Source organism: Sus scrofa, chromosome 14, assembly GCF_000003025.6.
Source record: "Sus scrofa isolate TJ Tabasco breed Duroc chromosome 14, Sscrofa11.1, whole genome shotgun sequence".
Classification (NCBI taxonomy): domain Eukaryota; kingdom Metazoa; phylum Chordata; class Mammalia; order Artiodactyla; family Suidae; genus Sus; species Sus scrofa.
Genome location: NC_010456.5, coordinates 55,892,246 through 55,902,827, shown reverse-complemented (window position 1 = coordinate 55,902,827; position 10,582 = coordinate 55,892,246). Strand labels below are relative to the sequence as shown.

The 10,582-nt window shown below is 42.6% G+C and overlaps 1 protein-coding gene across 8 annotated transcripts in view; it reads left to right on the top strand.

Annotated features, from left to right (window-relative positions):
• The window catches only part of TBCE (tubulin folding cofactor E), an 84,553-nt gene continuing 75,583 nt past the window's right edge, over positions 1,613–10,582 (top strand). For 5 of the 8 annotated variants that reach the window (XR_002338966.1, XR_002338962.1, XR_002338963.1 and 2 more), the window contains exon 1: positions 1,613–1,724. The gene's annotated coding sequence lies outside the window, so the exon portion shown is untranslated. The remainder of the gene's footprint in view (positions 1,725–10,582) is intronic. The other 3 variants (XR_002338965.1, XR_002338964.1, XR_002338967.1) reach the window with 2 other exon arrangements.

The following is a 10,582-nucleotide window of genomic DNA, read 5'->3' as shown; positions in this document are numbered from 1 at the left end:
TTTTCACTGCACACCCATTTACTACTTTTGACTTCTGAAGCCTGGGAATATATTATCTTTTCAAATATGGAAAAATTTTAAAGTCATAAAAGCAATGAACAGAAAATACCAATAAGTGCTAAACAGATAAAGGATGGCTACTTAACATTCAGTGTGCAGGAAAGACCTCTCTGAGGAAGTAGCATTTAAGCTAAGCTCTGAGCAACAAGAAAAGCCATACCAAAATCATGGTGAAGAGCCATCAAAGCAAAAGGACTCCAAAGGTCTTAAGATAGGAAAGCACTTCACCATTGTGTACAAGCTATATAGGGACCAGGTCATGTTGGACTTTGTAAAACCGAGTAAGAACCTAATGTTGCAATCTAAGTGCAGTTGAAAAGCCAATAGAAGTTTCAAAGAAAGGGAGTAACTAGATTTAATTTACCTTTATAAAAGACCATTCTGGCATCTGAGTAGTGGATGGGTTTGTAGACCACAGGAGAGGAGGTCTGGAGGCCCATGAGGAGGGTGTTCGAGTATCCCATGAGAGATGATGGTAGCTACATCACCATGATTTAATTTTAGAACATTTTTGCTTCCTCTAAGAGAAACTCCCATCACTTTAAGCATTCACTCCCCAATTCCCCCATTTTACCCCTGACACTCTAGGCAGCCACAAATCTACTGTCTCTATAGATTGTCTATTTGGGATGTTTCATACAAATGGAATCATACACTCTGTGGCCTTTTGTAACTGGCTCCTTTCCGTAGCATATTATTTTGAAAGTTCATCTATACTGTGTCAGAATTTCAGTTTTTTTAGTCTGAATAATGTCCACTGTATGAAAATACCACATTTTGTTTATCCATTCATTAGTTCATAGTCATTAGGGTTATTCCTACTTTTTTTGGCTATTATGAATAATGTTGCAAATTTTTGTGGGATATGTATTTCCATATCTCTTGAGTAATACTGGGACTGGATGTTTGTGTCCCCCTAAAATGTGTATGTTGAAGCTTCAACCTCTAGGATTTCTGTGTTTGGAGATAGGATCTTTACGGAAGTTATTAAGGTTAAACGAGGACTTAACGGTTGGGAACCTAATCCAATCCTTATAATAGGAGACTCAAGGAGTTGCCTTGTGGCCTAGCAATTAAGGATCCAGCATTGTCACTGCTGTGGCTCAGTTTCAATCCCTGGCCCAGGAGTTCTGCATGCTGTGGGCATGTTCCCTTCCCCACCCCCCAGTCGTGTCTGCGACCTATTACTGCATTTATTTTCATTCTGCCTTATGTTCAGCTAGTAAAAAATTTTTCCTCTAGTGTTTGAGGAATCAACACTACATTATTCTCTGTGACCACCACGTGCTTCTTATGTGGTAGATTCTCAAGAAACATAACGGAATCTCACACAGGACTTGTAATTCGCTTCCGTGATAACAAGTGGAAAATGCGCATTCCTATGGTCGTTCTATCCGCCCGAGTTCCAGGGGAATAGCTCGAGCATCAAGGACCAGAGTTCGAGGAGCGGGGCTGACCAAACCTCTAGCTGCGGAAGTTCTAGCAATTATTTATAGCTGAGCTCTGCGGGTCACTGCTAATACCCCCCCACCACCCCCGGGAACTTCCTGGGGGCGGGACTTCCCGTTTCCCTGAAGAAGCACTTCCGGCCAGAGCCGGAAGCTGTCTGGGGCCGGACGCGTGAGAGGGGCAGTAGCTCGGACGCTCTGGCCAGCTGCGGGCAGGTGAGTTTCGAAGCGTCTGGGGAGCCGAGGGGTTCGAGCGTTCTTAGCTGGCTGGTGACTGGCGCATGAGCCTGTAGTGCTCTTGGTCTTTTCCCCCCTTTTTTTAGAAACTTCCCGGGGGCGTTGCCTGCTCCCTGGGGCTTTGACGGAGCCCAGCCTCGCAGGGGTATATCCGTCGGGGCGAGAGGAATGGGTAGCGCCGCACTGCGCGTCACGAAAAAGCGTTATTGGCTTGTCACTCCGAAAGAGATGAAATTGGTACAGGCTACCTATAACTTGGTGTCTTGTTAGTGCAACAGTCCCGACCTTCCAAACCGTCTAACATTTGAGATGAAAGAGAAATAATGTTAAGTAGCTGGAGAACGGGCTGTCGAAGGGGGTGCTGTAGATTGTGGGTGGATCCAAATGAGGGTGTGACATCCCCTTCCACAAAGAAACGGCAGTCCCCTTGGGAACGTGGGGCTCACAAATGCCAAACTTAGAGAAAGGCAGAACAGAGCTCTCTTTTGTCTGACATTATTATAGTCATGGCCACTATCATTTGATATTTGTCTCAACTTTTTTCATCTTTTTAGTTTTAACCTTTTTGTATGCTTTTATGTATATAGCATATTGCTGGGAATTTTTTTTTTTTTTAAATCCACGTGCACAGTCTCTGCCTTTGGACTATAAGGCTTATTGTATTTATATTCACTGTTGTTACTGAGATATTTGTTCAGACCAGAACCTTTGGAGTCATCCTTGACGCATAGCTTTCACATCGCAGGTGTAATCTATCAGCAAATCTAAGGACTCTGCCTTCACTTTTTATCCAGACTCCCAATCCCTTCTCACCACTTTCACTTATCCACATCACAGCCATCTCTGACCTGGATTTCTGCAATAGCTACCTAACTAGTCTTTTTTCAGTCTTTCCATCCCATCTAGAGTGATTCGCCTTAAAAAGAATTAGATTATCTCCCTACTCTCAACAAAATCCTCCAAGTACTACCCCCATTTCACTCAAATTAAAAGCCAAATTCTAGGGCGTCCCTATTGTTGCTCAGTGGGTTATGAACCCGACTAGTATCCATGAGGATGCAGATTTGATCCCTGGCATTGCTCATTGGGTTAAAGGGCATACGTGGCTTGGATCCCAAGTGGCTGTGGCCATTAGCTGCAGCTTGGATTAGACCTCTAGCAGGTGTGGCCCTAAAAAAAAAAAAAAAAAAGGCCAAATTCTAGGAGTGCCTGTTGTGGTGCAGTAGGTTAAGAACCTGACTGCTCGGGTCCACCCTGAGCCCAGTGGTTCAAGGATTCAGTGTTGTCACAGCTGCAGCTCGAGTTCATTCTCTGGCCCAGGAAATTTCACGTGCCACAGGCTCAGCCAAAAAAAAAAAAAAAGCCAAATTCATTAAGAGTGTCCCTCAGGATTCTGTGGTGTGATCCAGCTCTTGCTTTACCTCCGATCTCCTTTCTGGCTCTTCTTCTCGTTGCTCTACTCTGTTGCCCCAGTCACATCCTAACCACAGGATATTTATTCTTGTGGTTCCTTTGTGGAAATGCTCTTCCCCTATATGTCTACATGGTTTAATCCCTGACCTCCCTCTTTTTTTTTTTTTTTCTTTTTTCTTTTTAGGGCCAAACCTGTGGCATGTGGAAGTTCCCAGGCCAGGGAGTTGAATCAGAGCTGCAGCTGCCGGCCTATGTGACAGCTGCAGCAACACCAAATCTGAGCTGCAGTTCAAAGCAACACTGGATCCTTAAACCACTGAACGAGGCCAGGGATCGGACCTGTGTCCTCTAGGAGACTATGTTGGGTCCTTAACCTGCTGAGCCGCAATGGGAACTCCTCCCTCATTTTTTTTCTTTTTTGAATATTACCTTTTCAGTGAGGCCTTTCCTGACATTTCCATTGTATTCACTACCCTTGTGCTTATTACCATATGACCTGCCATGTGATTTCATTTCTCTGGTTTATTAATGTTTACCCCATTAGGATAGAAGCATTGGAGTTCCCATTGTGGCACAGTGGAAACAAAGCCAACTGGGAACCATGAAGTTGTGGGTTCAATCCCTGGCCTCGATCAGTGGGTTAAGGATCCAGTGTTGCTGTGAGCTGTGGTGTAGGTTGCAGATGTGACTCAGATCTGATGTTGCTGTGGTGTAACCCGGCAGCTGTGGCTCCAATTGGGCCCCAAGCCTGGAAACTGCCATATGCTGCAGGTGCAGCCCTGAAAAGCCAAAAAAAAAAAAAAAAAAAAGGATAGAAGTGTCATGAGGGGCTGATATTTCTCTGTTTTGTTTATAGCTGTATCCTTAGTGCCTAAAACAGGATCTGGTTTTTAGTAGGCGCTCCGTAATATAATTGTTGAATACATGGATTTGGCCTTCTTTGCACCGTCTTATGCTTTTACTTTCTGTGCTTTTTCTTTTTTTTGCCTTTTTTGAATTGAGGTTTTGGTTTTGTTTTCTCTTTTTACTTTTTCCCTTCTATTTGTTTGAAAGATATGTTACTCTATATACTTCGTTTCTGTTCTCATGGTTAACATTTTAATTTCTAATTTTAACTGCATATTTAATTGAATCAGAATCTTAAAAAAAATAAAGAATCTTAACCTTGTAGAACAGTATAGTTCTTACCTTTACGCTTCTCATTTTTTTTTTTTTTTTGGTCTATTTAGGGTCACACCCACGGCATATAGAAATTCCCAGGCTAGGGGTCAAATCGGAGCTATAGCTGCTGGCCTACACCACAGCTATAGCAATGCCAGATCCAAGCTTCGTCTGAGACCTGCACCACAGCTCATGGCAATGCCAGATCCTTAACCTGCTGAGTGAGGACAGGGATCAAACCTGTGTCCTCATGGATACTAATTGGGTTCATTACTGCTGAGCCACAACAGGAACTCTCAAGCTTCTGATTTTAGCAGGCTTCCTAAATCATCTCAGTTCTTATTTTTGTCAGATGTAAATGTTTGACAATAAAACTAGTAGTATTTACTATTTTATGGTGGTTTTGCTTTTTTTTCTTTGGGATTATTAAAGTAAATTTATCATACATCTTAATAGAATACTTATTGTGTGCTTAGCATTTCAGAGTTTTAAGATAATGATACTTCCTCTACTGTAGCGTTTTGCTGGGGAACGTGCAAATGTAATAAAGTTTACATTGTGGCTTAGCAGTAAAGAACCCGACTAGTATCCATGAGGACATGGGTTCGATCCCTGGACTCGATCAATGAGTTAAGGATCAGGCATTGTCTTGAGCTGTGGTGTAGGTCACAGATGTGGCTCGGATATGGTGTTGCTATGGCAGCGGTATAGGCTGGCAGCTACAGCTCTGATTTGTTCCCTAGCTTGGGGACTTCCATATGCCACAGGCGAGGTCCTAAAAAGACAAAAAAAGAAGAGAAAAGAAAACAGTATGATAGACATTATTAAGTGTGAAAGGTATATTGCCCAGAAAGTAGGTAGGCCTATCAGAAGGGAGGAACTTAACAATTTGCTGTTTTTTAAGAGTAGCTGGAATGAATTTGCAGAGGAATGCTATGGGAAGATTTGGTGGTACTTGAGAGTGTGTAGAGAAAAGTCACTGATTGTTTTGTTAATTTTTTTGTTTTTTTTGTCTTTTTGCCTTTTCTAGGGCTGCTTCCCACGGCATATGGAGGTTCCCAGGCTAGGGGTCGAATCGGAGCTGTAGCTGCCAGCCTACGCCAGAGCCACAGCAATGAGGGATCTGAGCCGCATCTGCGACCTACATCACAGCTCACGGTAACGCTGGATCCTTAACCCACTGAGCAAGGCAGGGATCGAACCCACAACCTCATGGTTCCTAGTCGGATTCGTTAACCACCGCGCCACGATGGAACTCCTGTTTCCTTAATTTTATTAGTTTCCTTTCATGTAATTGTATCATAAAAATTGTGGATTTGGTGTGGCTTTAAGTTACTGGTGCTTTAGAGAGAAGACATGTCTACACTCTCTTCAGAAATATCTGAAGGACCTACTTAAAATGACATGGGATAGTGCACTATGTGAGGGCTGAGGAGACTGTGAGGTTGCAGTGCAGCTTGGATCCAGGCTTTTACATTAGGTGGAAAGTACATAGAGGACAGTAGGGCATTATGCTGAGTGAGATATGCCGGTCACTAAAAGACTTACTGTGTGCTTCCCCTTCTGTGAGACACTGAGGGTTGTCACATGAACAGAGACGGAAGGTAGGGGCTTTGGAGAGGAGTCTTGGGAGTTGTTTAATGGATACAGACTTAGAGTTTTGCAAGAAGGAAAAGTTTTGGTCATGGGTGCACAACAATGGAAATGTAACTAATGTCACTGAACTGCACACTTAAAAATGGTTAAGATGATGGATTTTATGGTCTATGTGTTTTACCACAGTTAAATTTTTTTTTTCCTTTTCTTTTTGGTCACCCCACAGCAAATGGAGTTCCTGGGCTAGGGATCAGATCCAAACCACAGTTGTGACCTAAGCCATGGCTGCATCAAAGCCAGATCCTTAACTCACTCTGCCAGGCCTGGATTGAACCTGTGTCTCAGTGCTCCAAAGACGCTGCAGTCTAGTTGTGCCACAGCAGGAACTCTGTACAGTTAAATTTCTTTTTATTTATTTTATTTTTGTCTTTTTAGGGCCCACCTGTGGCATAGGGGGTTCCCAAGCTAGGGGTTGAATCTGAGCTGCAGCTGCTGGCCTACACCACAGCCACAGCAACACTGGATCCTTAACCCAATAAACGAGGCCAGGGATTGAACCTGTGTCCTCATGGATACTAGTCAGGTTTGTTAACCACAGAGCCACAGCAGGAACTCCTTAAATTTCTTTTCAAAAAGGACAGCAGATGGATTTGTTTAAAATTGGGCTATTAAATACTTGGAAGTTGTTACATTTTATGTGGTCATTTAAAAGCAAGCGAGTTCCCTGGTGGCACAGCAGGTTAAGGTTCCAGTGTGGTCAGTACTGAGGCTTGGGTTGCTGCTGTGGCTTGAGTTCAGTCCCTGGCCTGGGAACATCTCCCTGCCATGGGTGCAGCCAAAAAAAAAAAGTAATGACATTTTGGCCCTCAAATGTTCAAAGGTATTCCCACATTCTTTAGTCTTCCAACATGAACTTCTAATCAGTGAAACCCTCTTAGATTTCCCTACCTGAAAAGCTTGTACTTTTAATTTCTGCTGCCTGTTATCATCAGCTTAACCTGGATATGGTTTCCACATGGTGTCTTCCTCACTCTTGACCCATCTGGCTATTCTCCATCACTGAATTTGATCCTAGCATTGCTCATTTTAGGTCTTAATTGTTTGCTGTTAGTTATCTCTCCTAATTAAACTAAGTTCTTTATAGGAGCATGCCTTCTATTTCAGAAAGGTTAACGAATGTCGGGACTCACAACTTTAAGCACCTGAACCAGGGGTACTACAGAGGCTTCTAAGTCTCTGTGAAGTGTGTGTCCCACTGATACTGAGTTTTCTACTTGACTGTGTCAGTGTGTGAATGAGACTTCAGACCTCAGGTCAATTATTTTGGTACACTTTTAAACAAGTATCAGGCAAGATTAAGCAAAATCCACTTAGATAATAGAATTTATATTGAAAAACTTTTTTTCTCATGTTAATTCACAAAGTGCCAGTGTTCTTACCTTTTCTTTTGTGCATCAGACATTGTTTTGGATCTCTTGGCAGTGAAACAAGATAGGAAAGCTGGGAATTGAACCCTCCTACTGTAGCGGTAGGGTCACTGTGATTCAGCTTCCCCATATCAGCTACTGTTATTCTGAACTTGTGATGTATTTCGTTGGATTTGTGGAAGTTTTTTCTTTTATCTAAATATAGACTTTAGGAGTTCCCATCGTGGCTCAGTGGTTAATGAATCTGACTAGGAACCATGAGGTTGTGGGTTCGATCCCTGGCCTCGATCAGTGGGGTAAGGATCCGGTGTTGCGGTGGCTGTGGTGTAGGCCAGCGGCTACAGCTCCAATTTGACCCCTAGCCTGGGAACCTCCATATGCCTCGGGAGTGGCCCAAGAAATGGCAAAAAGACAAAATAAATAAATAAATAAATAAAAGCAAAAAAAAAAAGACCTAAATAAATAAATACATATAGACTCTAATTTATGATCTTAATGGCTAACAAGTTTTCTGTACATTGAACACATAGTAACTCATTTAATTCCTACAACAGCTCTGTGAAGTAGGTCCTGATATTATTCAGTTAGGGAAACCGAGACACAGGATAAGTCATCCAGTGTCCCATAACTAGCATGTACAAGGAGAGGTAGAATTTCTGTACAGCTGGCTGGCTTTGTATAATGTCCATATAACATTAAATAGCAAAAGATATGACCCGAGTTCTTATTTATTTTTCAGGGTTCTTTCAGTTGCAGGAGAAAGAAACCAGTTCAAACTGATGGAAACACAGGCTTGGTGAATTTAGTGGTTCATTTCCCTGGACTAAAGAAAGGCTTTAGGGACAGCTGGATCAATTCTGTTTTCCCATTTGGCTTTATTTTCAGACAAATTTTTTTCTGCATTGTGGCAATGGTGTTCCTCAGCTATTCCAGGTTTAAGTGGTCCTATTGTTTTAAGGTTTTGGGAAAGAGAAAGATGAATCCTCTCTTCAAGGGACCAGGTTGTTGACCTAAAGCAAGGAGATAGCCAGCTATTTCCCCAGCAAAGTTGGATTTATTTGAAATCAGCAGAGAATTGCAGTTTGGTGTCTGCATCTATGGCAGGCCAAGTGCTAGCCAGGGAAGGAGAATGCTTTTATAGAGACGAGAAAATTAGAAGGGCTAAGGAAACGGAGCGTCTGTGGCTTTTTTTTTTTTTTTTTTTTTGTCTTTTTGCCATTTCTTGGGCCGCTCTCGCGGCATATGGAGGTTCCCAGGCTAGGGGTCGAATCGGAGCTATAGCCACTGGCCTACGCCACAGCCACAGCAACACGGGATCCGAGCCTCGTCTGCAACCTACACCACAGTTCATGACAACGCTGGATCGTTAACCCACTGAACAAGGGCAGGGACCGAACCTTCAACCTCATGGGTTCTAATGGGATTTGTTAACCACTGCGCCACGACGAGAACTCCTTTTTTTTTTTTTTTTTTTTTCTGTCTGTGGCTTTGCATTGGCTGAGGACTTGCAGGGTAACGAGTCTTTCTTCTTTGGTGAGTCTCCTGCACCAACAACAAACCATATGACTAAAAACAAATTATGCATTTTACAAAGTGCTTTCATTTTCCTTATCTTTTTTTAATTTAATTTCTTGTATTTTTAGGGCCACACCTGTGGTGTATGGACTTCCCTGGCTAGGGGTCGAATTGGAACTGCAGATGATGGCCTACACCACAGCAAAAGCAACACCGGATCCTTAACCTACCACTGTGCCGGCCAGGGGTCAACTCTGTGTCCTGGTGCTGCAAAGATGCCACCTATCCCATTGTGCCACAGTGAGAACTCCTCGTCTTTGTTTTCTTTGAATCCAGTGATGCCACATATTAACCTTGATCTCTTTCCAGTCTTAATTTCTGGTGGTCACAATTTACCCACTGAGATATATTCCCTGCTATCTTTTATTCCTAATAAACATATATAGTAACTCAGATCCTGGCTTCTATCCTCCTTTCTTGTCTTCCTAGATAAAGATCAGCTTCATTCTAATGTATTCTGCCTGTCATAGGAATTGGGAAGAATAGTTTTCAGTAAGAAACAAGAAAATGTGATTGAGAAGAATGGATGCTAAAATTTTATGGAGAGGGAAAATATTGCCTGTGAACCATTGAACTGGATGATGCTGGGAAGAGTGTGATAAGTAACCAAAGAAGTGGAGGAAGTAGCCAAAACTTCTATGAGGAAGAAGAGATACCGTAGCCAAAGGACAGTAACTGAACTTAGAGTCTTAAGGATTCTTTCTAGGAAAACATATATGCAATACTGTGAATATCACTTAAATTTGCTGGGATAGGCTCACTATTTGAATGGAAATATATGTCTTTGTTCAGAACAGTCCAATATAAGATTTGTGAGATGGATTGTGTCTATCAGGACTATATTATATATATACACATTTGTTTGGAGCCAAGAGCATTGGCATTAGAGTGGAAAGCCTAAATGACAAAAGCAGTAAGAAGTGGAAGAGAATTATAGATCATGCTATAGATCATTAGGTAAGAAGGAGAATAAGGGAGTTCCCACTGTGGTGCAGTGGCATCAGCAGCATCTTGGGGGGTGCTGGGATGCAGGTTTGATCCCCAGGCTGGCACAGTAGGTTAAGGATCTGGTGTTGCTGTAGCTGCCACTTAGGTCACAGCTGTGGCTTGGATCTGATCACTGGTCTGGGAACTCCATATACTGTGGGGCGGCCAAAGAAGAAAAGAAAAAAATAAGAATAAGATTATTGCTCTCCTAATACAGATTATAAAAGTGGCACAAAAATAATACAGAGTTGTGAAAGAAGATTTCAACCAACTTTAATTATGTTAGAGGCCCATTCTTTTCTAGGGGCAAGACCTGACTTTTTTTTTTTTTTTTTTTTTAACCATTTAAGTTTCTTGGAAGAGACAAAAATGAAAGATTACTTTGGGGTTTTTTTGTGTGTGTTGGGACGGCACCTGTGGCATATGGCTAGGGGTCAAATCAGAGCCACAGCTGCCAGCCTATGACACAGCCACAACAACATGGGATTCAAGCCGTGTCTGTGACCTACACCACAGCTCGAGGCAATGCTGGATGGATCCTTAACCCACTGACAAGGCCAGGGATCAAACCCACATTCTTGTGATACTAGTCGAGTTCGGTTCCCCTGAGCCACAGGGTAATTCCCACAAGATTCCTTTGGTTTGAAATCTCATTAACAAGACAGAAGAAATGGGCTA